Below are 18,200 nucleotides of genomic sequence, written 5' to 3' on the forward strand. Positions count from 1 at the left end.
GAAACAAACGAACTTCTCTACAAACAACAGCATGGTTTCAGATCAGGCCTCTCAACTATAACCCAATTAGCTGAATTAACTCATGACATAGCCAACGCAATCAACGATAACGTCCAATTAGATGCTATATTTTTAGACTTTTCTAAGGCGTTCGACGTTGTCCCACATCTGGATTTAGTCAAAAAACTAACGGCTTTTGGTATTGATATCAAAATAATATCCTGGATCAACAACTTCTTAACTAAACGGAAACAAAGCGTTAAAATTGACAATCAGCTATCAGAACCACTTGATGTTTATTCTGGTGTACCTCAGGGATCGGTTCTTGCACCTCTGCTATTTTTAATGTTTATTAACGACATCCACTTTTCCGTTGAGAACCCTATTCAGATGCGTCTGTTTGCCGACGACTGTGTCGTGTACACAGTCGTGCGCAATTCAGACGACCAAACTAAACTTAACAATTCACTTCAGGCAATTTATTCCTGGTGCAATACTTGGGGCATGAAATTAAACACATCAAAAACGCATTGCATTTCTTTTACAAATAAGAAATCCCCCCTTAACTATACATATAGGATTGGAAACTCAATTATCGAAAAATGCAATCAAGTAAAATACCTAGGCATTACACTCACGCCGAATCTTAACTGGGAACCACACATCTTGGCCATGTGTCAGAAAGCGGAAAAGAAATTATCTTTCTTGAGAAGAAAACTGCGCAATGCACCACCACATATTAAAATAAATGCCTACAAAACACTAATTAGACCATGTTTAGAGTACGCCGATCTCATCTGGAGTCCACATCAAAAGTACCTGATTAGTAAAATAGAACGAATACAAAAATTGGCAGTAAGGTTCGTATATTCAGAATTCGCGAGGCAGTCCAGTACCGCAGATTTACTCGCAAGGGCAAACTTAAAACAACTTTTTCAACGCAGAATAATGTCACGATTAAAATTCCTTTACCAATTATATCATGGTCATTTCCACATATCACGCTCTCATTATCTGCAAGATCCACTTAAACAATCATTCCGACTAAATCATTCTAAAACAATACGCCAACCTTTAAGTCGTGTAAACGCTCACAAACATTCACTTTTTCCGTCAGCTATCTCCCTCTGGAACAGCCTACCCAACGACATTGTTTGTTGTAGTACGATTGACTCTTTCATCAACCGCATACAGTGTATTGAATTTGCACCATGATTTTTTTTTTGTGTGCTTGTTCATTTTTTTTCTCTTTTTTTTCTCTGGCAATGTATGTATTTCGATGTATCTGTGTACCCACTCCTGCTTGGGCCGTGAAGGGCCTGCAGTATATTCAAATAAAAAAAAAACCTAACCTAACCTAACCCAACCCAACCCAACCCAACCTAACCTAACCTAACCCAACCCAACCCAACCCAACCCAACCTAACCCAACCTAACCACACCCAACCCAACCCAACCCAACCCAACCTAACCTAACCTAACCTAACCTAACCTAACCTTACCTAACCTAACCTAACCCAACCCAACCTAACCTAACCTAACATAACCTGACCTAACCTCACCTAACCTCACCTAACCTAACCTAACCTAACCTAACCTAACCTCACCTAACCTAACCTAACCTAACCTCACCTCACCTCACCTCACCTAACCTAACCTAACCTAACCTAACCTAACGTAACCTAACCTTACCTAACCTAACCTAACCTAACCTAACGTAACCTAAGCTAACCTAACATAACCTAACGTAACCTAACCCAACCCAACCCAACCCAACCACACCCAACCCAACCTTACCTAACCTAACCTAACCTTACCTATCCTAACCAAACTAACCTTACCTAACCTAACCTAACCTAACCTTACCTAACCTAACCTAATGTAACCTAACGTAACCTGACCTAACCCAACCCAACCTAACCTAACCTAACCTAACCCAACCCAACCTAACCTAACCTAACTTAACCTAACCCAACCCAACCGAACCTAACCTAACCTAACCTAACCCAACCTAACCTAACCTAACTTAACCCAACCCAACCTAACCTAACCTAACCTAAACTAATCTTACCTAACATAACCTAACCCAACCTAACCTAAACTAACCTAACCCAACCCAACCTAACATAACCCAACCTAACCTAATCTAACCCAACCCAACCCAACCCAACCTAACCCAACCTAACCCAACCCAACCCAGCCCAACCCAACCTAACCTAACCCAACCCAACCCAACCTAACCTAACTTAACCTAACCTAACCCAACCCAACCCAACCTAACTCAACCTAACCACACCCAACCCAACCTCACCTAACCTAACCTAACCTAACCTAACCTTACCTAACCTAACCTAACCTAACCTAACCCAACCCAACCTAACCTAACCTAACATAACCTGACCTAACCTCACCTAACCTCACCTAACCTAACCTAACCTAACCTAACCTAACCCAACCCAACCTAACCTAACCCAACCCAACCCAACCCAACCTAACCCAACCTAACCCAACCCAACCCAACCCAACCTAACCTAACCCAACCCAACCCAACCTAACCTAACTTAACCAAACCTAACCTAACCTAACCTAACCTAACCCAACCTAACCTAACCTAACCTAACCCAACCTAACCCAACCCAACCCAACCCAACCTAACCTAACCCAAACTAACCTAACCTAACCTAACCCAACCTAACCCAACCCAACCCAACCCAACCTAACCTAACCTAACCCAACCTAACCTAACCTAACCTAACCCAACCTAACCTAACCCAATCTAACCTAACCTAACCTAACCCAACCTAACCCAACCCAACCTAACCCAACCTAACCCAACCCAACCCAACCTAACCCAACCTAACCTAACCTAACCTAAGCCAACCCAACCTATCCTAACCTAACCCAACCTAACCTAACCTAACCCAACCCAACCCAACCCAACCTAACCTAACCTAACCTAACCCAACCCAACCCTACCTAACCCAACCTAACCCAACCTAACCCAACCCAACCCAACCTAACCCAACCCAACCCAACCCAACCTAACCTAACCTAACCTAACCCAACCTAACCCAACCCAACCCAACCTAACCTAACCTAACGCAACCCAACCCAACCCAACCTAACCTAACCTAACCTATCCTAACCTAACCTAACCTAACCGAACCGAACCTAACCTAACCCAACCTAACCCAACCTAACCTAACCTAACCTAACCTAACCCAACCCAACCCAACCTAACCTAACCTAACCTAACCTAACCCAACCCAACCCAACCCAACCCAACCCAACCCAACCCAACCTAACCTAACCTAACCTAACTGACCGGGGACGGCAATTCCAGAGCAACCTCTTTTCCGCACTTTCAACGCTCCTCGGCACGAAGCTGCAGCATACAACCGCCTACCACCCCGCCAGCAACGGAATGGTTGAGCGCTTCCACCGGCAACTGAAAGCCGCACTGGCAGCGAAACTCGACCGCCAGCACTGGGTGGAGAAGCTCCCGCTCGTTCTTCTTGGCCTACGCTCAACGGTGAAGGAAGACCTCGGCTTCAGCCCAGCGGAAATGGTCTAGGGTTCAACAGTGCGCCTCCCGGGAGAATTCTTCTCCGACCAGACACCTTCCGCCCCAACAGCCTCCGATCACATCGAGAAGCTGCGCGCATGGCTCGCGCAACTCAGGCCAACAGCACCTCGCATCGCCCGCAACAGGAAAGTTTTCACTTTTCCTGACATGGACTCTGCTACCCATGTGTTCGTGCGACACGACGCAACGAAGCCGCCCCTTACTCCGCCGTATGATGGCCCATTCAAAGTTTTGGGATGTACTAACAAAACCATCGCAATCGACGTGCGGGGGAAACGAGAAGTAATCGCCGTTGACCGCGCCAAGCCTGCTCATATTGAGGTTTCCATTCAAGCAGCCTCTCACGTAGGATTTCAGTGCTAACCATTGGACTGTGACCTTTCACTATTCAGCCCGTAACTGCTGTCCTTCTTTAAAAGCTCCGCAATCTAGAGGGGAGCCTTTGTAGCGGAAGCTGCTCAGCACCACCGCATTCTTTTCTATCCCGTCTGCAGCCGGCCGTCGACAGCGCGCCTACTCGCGGCGCCAGCGCTTCCTCCTCCGTGTTCGGGGAACAACGTGTTGTCGGGGCCGGCTCCAGGGATTAGCATCGGCGGCATGCTACGTCTGCTCGCTCAGGGCCCCCTTTTCCTCTTTCTTGTAGAAGAACCCGGGGGTGCCTCCTTCTCTCCCTCGTCGAGCGGAACTCTCGTCACTCGCACGGACTGGAAATAAACAGTCTTGCCCTGCAACTCCAAACCAGCTTCACGTCTCCTTTCTCGATGCCTCCGGCAGCCGACTTTCCCGGCCGCCACTATATATATATACACTCGATTTGGCGATGTTTCGGAGTTAGCAAACGAATTTGTCCGCCAAACCCAATTTAACAGAGGATATTTTTTTATTTTGTAGATAAAGTTTGTTCTTTCATCATGCTATCGCACTATAACGTATACAGACCCACTCTTTTTTTTAGTGGAGAGGAGGATACCGTCCTTTCTGGGCTGTTGTATGGGAGCACTAAATCTGATGTCTCCTGCTCACCAGTCTTTTTTTTTCTTTGGAGGTAGCGAAGGCCGGTAACAACAGCCCACAGAGAGGACTATGGCAGCGCCCAGGCAGCCTTCAGTGAGAAAGTCTGTACTTCTTACCACGTAAGTAGCTTTCGTTTGACGAAGCCGTACGCCACCTACAGGCATTGAGCATTGGACTGGGTAGCCGAGCTTTTACGTACCATGTGAAGCGTGCGGCTATGGTCGGTTTCATGATTTCATGACAATAACCGTCTGCTTCCAACCTTGTGCATTGGCCTCAGTGGCAGATCCAGAGCGGGGGTGAAGGTGGGGGGATGGGGAGATCACCTTTCAAAAAAATTGTCTGTTGGCACTCCTCCCTCTCAATATAGGGCTCGGAGTTCACCTCATATCATTAATCAGGACAAATGAGTGAAGCCACTGTGAGCACACATTGACATAATTTGTGCAATGAAGAGGTTTTTCTGCTAGCAAAAACAAAAAATTCATGACTACTTCCACCTCTCCAAAGTTACTTCAAGCGACCCCCTCCCCTCCCCCCCCCCCCGTAAAATGAGTGGCTGGATCTGTCCTTGCTCACACAGTAACTTCATTCGTTTACCGCGCCTTTTCATATCGAGAATTAACCCGTCAATGCCACCTCGGCTGGACACGGTTCCATTTATGTCCGGGCGACATTAGAGAAGGCTTCATGTCAGAGCCCCTTAGCAAATTTTCAGATACGCACGGTTAGACCGTTGGCATTAACGATGACCTGATAGTATTTATTTGTCGCCTAGCTCGTTAAATATTTGAGACCTTGAAGAGCCGAGCCATAAAATCACTTCCTCAAATTTAAAGTTACCGGGTTTTACTAAATAATTTGAGCGTCCCAATCCATTCAATAGAAGGAGTTTCAAATACATATATGATTTATGTTTCAGGTCTCCTTGGACGCTGTCAAAGACGTCTACGCGATTGATATAATTATTGTGACACTTCGCGTGATGCATGGCATACGGGAGGCACACTTCAATCCCAATAACTTTGAGAAGATGCGCGTCCCCTACGCCTACCATTTTTTTGGTCCACAAATGACCCGTGGTCTGCGCTTCTACCAACAAGATGTCGATCCATCAAGACGCAACTGCATACAGGCGACTTTGCGGTTCTTTGAGTAAGTGTGTCCGATATCTTAATTGTGTTGGTCTCAGCAGCAATGCTTAGGATATGTTTGGAAAGTCAGGTAGAAGGAAAGATTTGTTTGTGCAGCTGGGTACTTGAACAAGCTATATACACTAGAGTAAGTGTACCGTTCTGAGTATGTATATACATCAGAGTCACCTGAAACGGCATATTGCAGGACACTTCAAACATGCTGCAAGGGAAGCCTCGAAACCACATAAAACGCCCCTATAAGTTTTTCGAACATGTTATTGAAATGTCAAGCTCACAAATCTAAAGCAAAATTTTCTCTATGCATATTATATCATGTGACATTTACTGCGTTTCTTCTCGCCCAAACTCACAGCGTTCCTTGCAAACTTAGTAGTAAATTTTGTAACGTTACATGTGCTAAGTTGTACTAGAGGAGTGTACCTCTGTCCAGAAACAAAACAGCATAATTATATCGTACTAATTTTGCAACATCTTTATGCACCTGAAATAATGAGGCACGAATCCCCACGATGACATGGAGTGTCATGTTCATTGTGCGTTCCTGCTAAAGATATCTTGCACACGGGCATAGAGTAACGCTCTTCTTACTTTCTTTTCTTTTATGCAGGATGACAAACAGCATCATCACCATCATGTCCTCTCGATACGCCAGAGTAGCGCTGCGGTTGAACTCGAGTGCGGTCGACTGCCTCAACACCTTTCTTGCTTGCTTGACAGAATGGGAGTCGCACGCAAAAGGCAAGCGGGTCTTCCTGAGTCAGTCCACAGCAGCAAGGTTTCGAGTAACCATCAAAATCACCTTGCTATATCTGGAATATCCGACGACGGAAGTAGGTTATGCTTATTTGATGACAGCCCGGCTAAACCAAAACACCCTGGAGAACACTTTCGGTATAGTGCGGCAGTGCAGCGGGAATAACGATCATCCTACACCGCAGCAGTCCTCGACACAATGTCATGCATCAGCTTTTGCAATCTTGGCCGCTCACCGGACAAGGGCAATGTGGATCCTGACACACTTGGCTCTCTTCTATCCCCTAGACTGTGCCCGCCCCCGTCACTGCCACCGCAGAACCCAGGCTTCACTCATGCACTAACTAAAATTCAGTTTAAAAGCAATGAAAACGATATGTTCAACAATGTGATGTCACATGAGAGTGACCATGAAGGATACGTGTGCGTCACAAGTGACCGCAGACTGGTCCATTACATTAGCGGGTTTGTTGCGGGGAAATGCATCGTGTTGTTGCACTGTTATGCTTGCGAAAACGACTTGTTGACTTCGCGAGAATCTGAAAGCGCTATCGCGCATTTCACCCAACAGTGTGATTACGGGGGCCTTTTGTACCTATCTTCGACCTTGGTGAACTTTGTTGGATTTCTTGAGGACACATTTACCGATTGTTTTAGCACCTGCCGCGTGCACCATGACAGCATCATGGATCTCATAGAGCTCCTAAAGGTGAACAAAGTGAAACTGATTGGATGTGAGGAGCACCGTGAACATGTCACTCAGTGAGTGGTAGGGTTTTATGTGCTGACAAGGCTGAGATTCTTCATGAAAGCCTTGAACCGTGCAGAACCTTCTAGGCGGAAGTCTGCTCAACAAAGAAAACTGAGCAGGTGCTGGTAAAAAGCCAGCGTCATTTATAAATAAAACAGTGGGCATAAAAAAGTGCAATTGTTAGAAATGCACGTGCCCTTTGTGAACTAGTGAAAAAAGACGTCAACTTGACGGAAAGACTCACGTGCAGTTTGGCCTGTGTGGCGTGTGTTTTATCACGTGTCAGTAACCTATTCTTGTTTATTACGCGAGGTGGGAGACAACACAATGAGAGTTCATTTTCGATGTGCATTGTGATTCCTCATGCAGTTCGTGTTTTATATTTTGCAAGCGGCATTTCGTTAAAAGAACAGCCGTGAAGTTAGAAGTTGATGCTGAGTTGCATGAACTTCTCTTTTCAGTCACACATGTTGACAACTGTTGTGACGAACCATTACTTAAGAAAACTTTCTTAATATTATGATTCTGCAGCTAACTAGCAGAACTGGTCAGACAAAGCTCTTTTTTCTCTAATTTTTTGACATATATGACTGCACAAGATCCCAAAAAGCTCTGTTCAGCATTGTTTGCTGGCTCCATACCGTTCTACATACTGTGGGCATTTATATATCCATCCTCTTCACCTGTACATTATCATCATTATCATGTGTCGCTCATGCATCCTCATCACATTCGTCTAACATCATCATCTTGGTTCGTTCATCGTAGCTGTCGGCTGCTGGTTCCTCGGGCCTAATAAAGGTCTTCCAAACGAAGACTTCATACGTGGTGGAGCGTGCTGTTAGATCCCCCACCGTCCTCTCGACCACTCTACCCCTGGAGCTGCGTTCCGGTCGCCGCTTGGACCAGGTGTCTTGAAATATGTCGCATCAAGATGAAGTCGGTGCTGCAGCCGTTCCCACTCCGCCACCACGAGCTTCACCTTCTCTCGTCACTAACAGCCTCTAGCGTGAGCCCCATCCCTTCGCTGGTATGCGCGGGAAGATGTCTCGGAATGGCTTGACGATTTTGAACGTGTCGATGTTGCTAACCAGTGGGATAACACCTAACTCGCTCACGTCTCATTCTACCTCACGGGTGTCGCGAAGACGTAGTTCCTCAACCACTTCATCCACATCCCCGACTGGTCAGCCTTCAAAGATCAGCTTCACCTTGTCTTTGCCACACCGGCTGTTTGTTCGGCTCTCGCAAAGAAAGCTCTCGCGACTCGGAAACATCACATCGGCGAGTCGTATAGATCCTACATCGAGGATGTTCTTTCACTTTACCGCAGGGTCGACACAACAATGACAGAGTCAGACAAAGTACGCCAGCTTCTTAAGGGGATTGCACGCGTCGCATTCAATGCCCTTGCAATCCAGAATCCGGCTACCGTTGCTGACGTTGCGACAACCTGTCAGCGCCTCGAAGAACTTGAGCCTATGCGCCTACAACCAGACAGTGACGTGGCCCGTATTACCGCGGATCCAAACCTACGAGACACAATAAGGGTGATTATACACGAAGAATTAGAATCAATGGGATTCACACTGCCTTCAGTGTGTCCCATTCAGTCTTCTTCAGTGTCATTGCGAGATGTCATCAAGGAGGAGCTCACGTCCATGACCCCCATGGCCCACCTGCAGCCCACTGTCGCTCATACTCTCCCATCGTTCTCGCATGCCGCCGCTGCACCATCAGGCACCGTCAACTCGACGTCGCCGCCACGAACGTACGTGTCGGTTGCTGCCGCACCTCCTACAAGCTTTCCCACGAGCTTTCCGTCACCACCGCCTGAGCCGTCATCTGTCCCTCTCACTGCTCTCTCTCCTGGTGCAGTTAACGCAAGCTACTACCCTCCTTATCGATCGACTCGCCCTACATGCTACTATTGCAGCTATCGTGGGCACATTTCACGCTTTTGCCGCAAGCGCCAGCAAGACGAGCGTCGAGGGTACGACATACGCGAACGGGACTATACCGCAGGAGCCTTATACCAGGGCCGCCGTTATTCGTCAACGCCGCGTCGGTCTCCATCTCCACCAGCATCGGGTGAACTGCGCACTAGTCATCGATCAACCCGACGGCGTTCACCGTCGCCCTACCATCGCTCCTCTTCTCCTCTTCAGCCTGCTTCCCTCGCTTCTGATCGGCGTCCGCAAAACTAAGCGATGCAGTTTTTTGGAGGACAAACTGCATTTCAACACAGAACTCTAATTCCTCCAGCGTGCCCTTACAATACGATTTCAGTCACAGTTGAGGGAGTGGACGTTGATGCTTTGGTGGACACTAGGGCTGCGTTTTATATTATTCGTGCTGATTTGTGTACCCGCATTCGAAAGTCACGACGCCTTATGATGGACTAACACTGGTTACAGCCCAAGGAACAATGATTCGCCCTTCCGCTCTCTTTACTGCCCGTGTGCTAATTGAGGACATTCTTCATTATATAGAATTTGCTGTGTTATCCCCGTGCTCCCACGGACTCATTTTAGGCTGGGACTTTCGTTCCTCTGCTTCCGCGGCTATTTGTTGTGCACAACGTGTCGTCCATCTTACTGACACAGACCACTTGCTCAGTGACGAAACCTTCGACTCACCACTTCGACTCATCGCTGCTGTAGACATTCAGTTACCATCACACGAACATCAATTAGTCACAGTTTTGTCCAACGAAGTCGACTCTGGTGACATTTTGGTCACTCCGTCGCCCCCGTTGCCTTAATAAAGGCATAGCTCTCGCATCAGGTGTGGCTCGCTTCAACAATGGATCAGCTGTCCTCGCTGCTATGAACACCACACTAGATAAAAATTTACTGCCATGGGGCACTACTGTCGCCTGCGTTGCGAATCTGGAGCCTGTGTGCGTCGTGCCTCTTACCCCTGTCTCCTCTAAAGACCATCCCGCAGATCATGCTGCTTCCTCGGCCTTTACAGCAGCCACCAACAAAGACTTCACAGACTCACAGAAGCAGCAGCTGCTTGATTTGTTGAAAAAGCATGCAAACTCTTCTGACGTTCATTCATCCACCCTGGGACAGACAGCCCCTACAGCGCATCGTATTTAGACCGACGGAACATCCATTGTGCACCGCCGTCCGTACCGCGTCTCTCTAGCCGAACGAAAAATTATTGAGGAAAACGTAAACGATATGCTGCAACGGGAGATAATCCGACTCTCAACCACTCCTCGGTCGTCTCCCATCGTTCTGGTGCGTAAAAAAGACGGTTCCGTACGATTTTGCGTCGATTACCGAGCACTCAATAAGATCACTAGGAAGGACGTATACCCCATGCCACGCATCGACGACGCCCTTGATTCCTTACTAGGTGCTGAATTCCTTTCAAGACTCTACTTGCCTTCCGGCTATTGGCGAATCCCAATGCACGAAGATGACAAAGAAAAAAACTGCATTTGCCTCCCCGGACAGCCTATACGAATTCAATGTCATGCCGTTTGGTCTATGCAATGCGCTCGCAACTTTTGAGTGAATTATTGACACTGTGCTGCGAGGCCTGAAATAGAAGACTTGTCTATGTTAGTTCGATGACATTGTTGTCTTTCAATCGACGTTTCCTCAATATCTGCAACGCTTGGACGAGGTCCTGACTTGCCTTGCGGGCGCTGGTCTTCAAATTAATACCAAGACGTGCCATTTCGCCAGCAGATCTATCTATCAAGGTCCTCGGTCATGTTGTGAGCAAGGACGGAATTCGTCCAGACCCTGAGAAAACTGCTTCGGTGCTTCGCTTTCCTGGCCCTGGCAAACCGAAAGATTTGCGAAGTTTTTTTAGTCTCGCCTCTAACTTTCGCCAATTCATACAAAACTTTGCCTCCATAGATGCATTACTCTTTAAGCTACTTGCTTCCGGTATGCCCTTTCAGTGGTCTCAGGAATGTGAATCGGCTTTCAACAGGTTGAAGAGTGCCCTCACGACCGACCCTGTACTTTCTCATTTTCACGATTATGCACCGACCTTCCTGCACACAGACGCTAGCGGCCGCAGTTTAGGAGCCGTGCTTCTGCAACGCGACAACTCTTCGCGAGAGCGAGTCGTTGCAAACGCCAGCCACGTCCTCTCCACAGCTGAGAGGAGGTACATGATCACTGATCAGAAGTGTCTCGCCATCGTTTGGTCAGTGCAGAAATTTCGTCCTCATCTGCACGGCCGCCATTTCACCATTGTGACCGACCACCACGCTTTATGTTGGCTTTCGACACTCAAAAACTTGTCGGGACGCCTTGGCCGCTGGATTCTACGCCTCCAAGAGTATGATTTTGACATCGTATACAAGTGTGGCAGAAAGCATAGTGACGTCGATGCTCTTTCTCGCTGTCCACCACCAGCGGCTCCACTCAGCGTTTTCGCAATCACTTTGCACAGCCTCGGAGTCCACGTCTACGGTGGTTTCCTCTCTCGCCTCTATGAACCAGCTGCCTTCAGACGATCCCCACAATTTTCCTTCTTGACAGCTGGCTGACCCATACTATCGACGTAATATAGGCTACCTCACTGGCAGTTCCCGTCCACCTAATGCAAGGCTCCGTGGCCAACTCTTGCAATTTAAGCTGGCCAACTCGGTCATGTACCGCAAAATTTACCATCCTGACGGTCAGCGCTGGGTTTCCGTTCTACCCCGATTGCTTCGGTCGGAAGTCCTCAGAGCGCTTTATGACCATCCGACTGCTGGTCACCTTGGTTACCATAAAACCTACGATCGCCTTCGAAGTCGCTTTTATTGGCCAGGCATTACCACTAATGTGACTCGCTACGTCGGGTCCTGCACTACCTTCCAATGTAGAAAACTACCCACATCTGCTCCAGCCAGTACACTACAGCCTCTTCCTTGCCCAGCCACACCATTCGAAGTTGTAGGCGTCGATCTTTATGGCCCGCTTCCAATCAGTGCTGCTGGAAACCGGCGGATAGTAACAGCCGTTGACCATTTGACACGCTACGCTGGTTCAGCTTCGGAAATTGCCGATTTCATCCTCCGAGCCATTATACTGCGTCATGGTGCTCCACGTGTATTGCTCAGTGACCATGGAAGGGCCTTCCTTTCAAGTCTAGTGAACGAAGTTCTTCACGCCTCCGGCACAACGCTGTTGGGACTCCGGGTCCTGCCGGTCTCGTTTTCGGTAGCTGGCCCCGTCGCAGGATCCATCGTCCAACAATTCAGCGAGAAGAAGCGCCCGAACGAACGACAGAGATTTATTTACATGTGGAGAAGTGATCAACTGATCCAAAGAGAGAAGAGAGAGAGATACAACGTCTTCGGCATTTTATAGCGCCGCGTTGCCGACACTGGGCACACTGTCCGCATCGTCAGCCAATACGGTGTCCCCGGCACCTCGGCCACGAGGGAGGGGGAAACACCTCTCACAACACATGGAGTGGCACAACCTAACACGATGTCCATATATGGCCAAGGCGCCCAAAAAATGCCCAAACATGGTGACGAACGCACAGCAGATTCCGGAGTTCTCCCGGCGAGAGGAGGAGCCTGAATTTGGAGGTGGGGGTGGACGACACAGTCGGTCAAGAACCGGTTCTCCCCCAAACTCCTCTTGCTTGGTTTTCTAGGGCCGGTCGTGACAGTCTCTCGCGCGGGGAGGGGGGTAAAGATCTCGATGGGCTGAGGTTTGCAGCCACTGTCCGGAGAGATCAGCGCCGGCAGTCGGTTTGGTGACGACCATCTTTGATGAAGTAGAGGGCACCACCTGCTTCATTGTGGGCTCAACAGACATCACATACGCACATGAAAACACAACTACTCAGCCGGTGAGCGCCGGACAATTCCGCCAAACTCCACCAGGCAATTTTCCCCTTTAACTGATATTAAAGGAAGTACACAATTTATTCAAAATGTTACTCATACGTTAAGGTGACACAAAACAACACTGGAAGCACACCGAACCCGAAACCCTGGATAGCCGTGTCTTCAACGTTTTCAAACAAGTACACCTAAAAGAGTAAAAAAAACAATCACTAGCCCTTGTCTAGGTCAGGAAAAAAAATGCCAGAGTTCTCGAGACAACCTCTCGCGTCAGGGACATCGACTTAAGCCATCAGTGTTGCCATGGAGTACACCCTTTTTGTAGCGTATTTCAAACGTATATTGTTGCAAAACGAGGCTCCAACGCAGCAGGCGGCCGTTCTTAGAGGACATGGTCTGTAGCCAGGTGAGAGGACAATGGTCCACTTCCACAATGAACTTGCTTCCGGCAATATAACAAGCCAGTTTCTGGACTGCCCAAACCAAGCACGCACATTCCTTTTCGCTAGCGCTGTAAACCTGCTCGCGAAGGGTGAGTTTCCGGCTAACATAGAGGACGGGATGCTCTTCATCCCCCTCATCCCTTTGACTAAGAACTGCCCCCTTGCCTCTATCACTAGCGTCGCATTGGACTATGAAAGGCCTCGAGTAGTCTGGTGAACTAAGCAAAGGTTGGCTCGACAAGGCCGCTTTCAAAACGCGGAAAGCCTTTTCTTTCTCCTCATCCCAGTCGACCATTTGGGGCTCGGTCTTGCGCAACGCGTCAGTAAGAGTGCTGGCAATGTCGGAATATCTAGGGATGTACTTACGATAGTAACCAGCTATTCCAAGAAAAGCCCGAATATCGGTTTTCGTTCGGGGCTGGGGAAAGTCTCGGATAGCTGCCACTTTCATTTCAGAGGGACGGCGATGCCCTCGACTGATAACATGCCCGAGATAGAGTACCTCTGCTTGTGATAGCTGACACTTGGGCGCCTTTACAGTTAAACCTGCTTTGCGTAGGCGTGTCAGTACTGCTCTAAAATGCGCCAAGTGTTCTGGCCAGGACGAGGAAAACACGGCGACGTCGTCCAAGTAAGGCAATGCGAAGTCCTCTTGACCCCGCCAAACCTTATCCATTAAGTTTGAAAAACAGTAAGGCGCGTTCTTTAGGCCGAAACGCAACACTTTAGGGCGGAATGTCCCCAATGGTGAAATAAATGCCGCATACCGGCTCGCCCTCTCGGTGAGCGGCACCTGCCAGTAACCTCTTACTAGGTCTAGCGTTGAGATAAATTCCGCGCTGCTTACCCTCTCGACGCGTTCCTCAATGTGGGGAATTGGGTATGTCTGATCCTTGGTGATGAGATTTAACTCACGATAGTCTACGCTAGGACGCGGATCTTTGCCGGGTACCTCCACAAGAATTAACGGGGAAGTGTAATCACTTTCACACGGCTCAATCACGCCCAATTCCAGCATCCTGTTAACCTCTGCTTTTATTAGCTCAAGCCGGCGAAGTGACACCCGATACGTCTTAGATCTTACCGGTTCCAACGAGGTAAGCTCTATGTCATGAGTGAGGACGGATGTCCGGCCTGGCTCGCTTACAAATCTGTCCTGAAACTCGGTCAAAAGACCACGCAATTCCTGCTTCTGCTTCATTGTCAGCTGTGACTTTGATACTAAATCCTCAACTCTTTTCTCGATCGGGACTTCGTCCGATTCGGGAGCTAATTCAGTAATTTCTGCCGGAACCTCTTCCGGAACATTTAAAGTCATGTTCACGATGGCTTCCCTCTCTTTATAGGGTTTGAGTAAGTTGCTATGATACACCTGGTGTACCTTATGACTTCCTGGTAATTTTACCACATAGTTGGTGTCAGACAATTTTCGAGTAATTTTGGCCGGGCCGACCCATTGCACTTCAAGCTTATTCTTTTGGGAGGGCCTCAACAACATGACCCTCTCTCCTACAGCAAAGTGTCGCGCTTTAGCTGTCCGATTGTACTAAAGCTTAGCCTTCTGCTGTGCTTTGGTCATCGCCCTCTCGGTCAGTTCTTGGGCTTTTGTTAGACGATCCAATAAGGTGAGGACATATTCCACTACTACAGTATCTTCACCCTGACCTTCCCACGACTCTCTCAGCATACGAAGAGGAGACCGCAGTCTGCAGCCGTAAACAAATTCCGCTGGCGTAAACCCTGTTGTCTCATGTGGTGCAGTTCTTAGTGCAAACATCGTTGCAGGTAAGCACATTTCCCAGTCAGTTTTTCGTTCAAAACATAAGGCTCTTAACACTCGCTTCATCACGGAGTGAAGCTTTTCTATCGAGTTCGACTGCGGATGGTAGACTGAACTATGCAATAATTTCACGCCACACCGCTCTAGAAAGGTTGTCGTTAAGGCACTCGTGAAAATGGTGCCCTGGTCTGATTGTATCTTGGCAGGAAAGCCTACCCGGGCAAACACGGACAGAAGTGCGTTCACTACTTCCACGGAACTTAGCTCTTTTAGCGGGACCGCCTCTGGAAATTTAGTAGCTGGGCAGATTAAGGTTAGGATGTGACGGTAGCCTGAATTTGTCTTGGGCAAAGGACCTACTGTGTCAATTACCAACCGACGAAAGGGCTCCGCGATTACGGGTACCAGCTTCATTGGAAATTTCGCCTTATATCCCGGCTTACCCACTCGCTGACACACATCGCAAGATTTTACAAACCTCTCTACATCTTTAAAGCATCCAGGCCAGTAGCATTCCTGTAAAAGACGATTTTTCGTCTTCTTTACGCCTAAGGGGCCTGACCATGATTCTCCATGCACCAAACTAAGCAAATCCTGACGACACGCCTGAGGTACGACTACCTGGTCAAACTATACTCCTCGCCTATCTAGATATTTTCGATAGAGTATGCCGCTCCTCTCTTGGAATCTCACATTTCGTTTGGCGATTCCCTCTTTCGAACTGTCCTGGAATTGCTTAAGCGTCGGGTCTCCCTTTTGTTCGGTTATTAATGAAGCGGGGCTCACCTGCAGCAGCCGACTGAAATTATCCGAAGTTGGCATGACACACAACTCTTTTGTATTTCCTAGTACCTGGAATGTGTCTCCCTCTGTGCTATCCTCTGTACTACCAGGAATCGGCTTGGGAACAACGGATTTTTCTATTTGCTCGGTCAACGAGGCGTAATTGACCCCTTCCAATTTGGGAGGAGGTTCAACGTCGCCTTTAGGAATGGTTGCCTCCGCGACTACGGCTTCTGCAGCCTGTTCTCGCACAAGTCGATTTGTTACCGTGGTGTCCAACTCGCAACCAGGCCCGTTGTCGCTTTGAGGCTTGTTTGCCTCTGTGAATGTTGCTCTCGCAGCCAGCGCACGTGCCTTCGATCTAGTCAGTGCCTGCACTATGCCTTCTCCCAACGTTAGACCTTTCTCCTTCAGCATTTGATCTGACTTATTTGAAAATAAGTAAGGATACTGAGGGGGTAGATATGGCGATACCGCGGCTTCCGTTTCCAACGTACCAAATGCGCCTTTAAGGACAACTTTAGCTACGGAAAGGCACTGACTATTTGCTTCTACGGCTTGTCTAATCCAGGCACAGTCTCCTGAATACTGTCCGCACTGAACAAAGAACGGATGAACTACGTCCATAGTGGCTGCGGAGTCTCTAAGAACCCGACACTGCTTGCCGTTCACGGTAAGGTCGTACATATAGGGCTCTAACAACTTCATGTTCTCGTCGGCTTCATTTATAGATAAAAAGGCCACCTTTTCTTTCGGGCAATGTTTCGTGGAGTGCCCTGTTTCGTGGCAATTGAAACAAGCCACTGGTTTTTTCGCCTCAAATTTCCTTTTGCTGCCTCTGCCGACGCCCCATGGTTAGATGTGTTGTTTTCCTCACCCTTTTGTGCGAGACTTGTCGGTTGTTTTCTAAACGGCGCCTTATTCGGTAATAGGAATTTTTCCCTTTTAGGCTCGCTGTTAGCCCCGAGGGCGCGGTGCGTAACGAATTCTTCAACGAGCTCTGCGGCTTTCGTTACGGTGTTCACGTCCGGTCTATCCTGCACCCAGAACCTCACCTTTTCTGGTAACCTTTGATAGAATTGTTCCAGACCGATACACTCGAGCACCTTGTCATGATTCCCATACGCCTTTGCCTCTTTGAGCCACTCCCCCATGTTGGCCATTAACTTGTAAGCAAACTCCGGGTATGAATCATTGTTCTCTTTTACGGCATTGCGAAATTTTTGTCTGAAACCTTCCGCTGACAACCTGTATTTCTTGAGAAGGCTCGACTCTACCTCACTGTACTCGTCAGCCTCCTCTTTCGTGAGGCGCGCGATTACTTCTGAGGCCTCCCCCGGAAGTAGGGACAACAAGCGTTGAGGCCATGTACCCTGGCTGAAACCTTGCCTTTCACAAGTTCTCTCAAAGTTGACGAGGAACAGCCCAATGTTCTCCCCTAGCTTGCACGATCTCATTAGGTCCGTCATTTTGAACTTGACCCGCTCTGCGGTACCGGATGCCTCGCTGCCTCTTGCGCTACTATTATTTATTTATTTATTTATTTCGACATACTGCCAATCCCATCAGGGATTTTAGCAGGAAGGGCGTGAACATCAAAATTCGAATAGGTACACAATAAAGACATACATCGCGATAAAGTACAGAATGAAACTAACAGAATCGGATCATTTAACAATTTCAGATCAAAGAAGGCATAAAACATTAGTGTAAAGAAAAGTTGTCAGAAGAAAATAAATGCAGCGACTTGGTTGACACATTGGTTGACATATTGGCATATGCATCAAGAAACACAACAAGAAATTACAGCAATAAGAAACTACCCTACAATATGGCGAAGTACTTCAAGGAAGGGCAAATTTATACACACTGAAAAACAGAAACATGTTCAAGAATCAACAGAGCGATTTCTCTTCACCTGGATTTAGTACTAAAAATTGCTTAAAGAAAAAATATGATGACATGATACTTCGCTCGTACAATTTTCACACGAACACACATATTAAAATCAACTAGGTGATTCCGTTTGCATAATACAAAGTTCATTTTCGACAAGGGTTAGAAATTTTGCTAATTCGGTAGTGCTGGAGATACTCGGATTCAGTTTATTCCATT

This window comes from Rhipicephalus microplus, unplaced genomic scaffold (genome assembly GCF_043290135.1).
Source record: "Rhipicephalus microplus isolate Deutch F79 unplaced genomic scaffold, USDA_Rmic scaffold_84, whole genome shotgun sequence".
Taxonomy (NCBI): domain Eukaryota; kingdom Metazoa; phylum Arthropoda; class Arachnida; order Ixodida; family Ixodidae; genus Rhipicephalus; species Rhipicephalus microplus.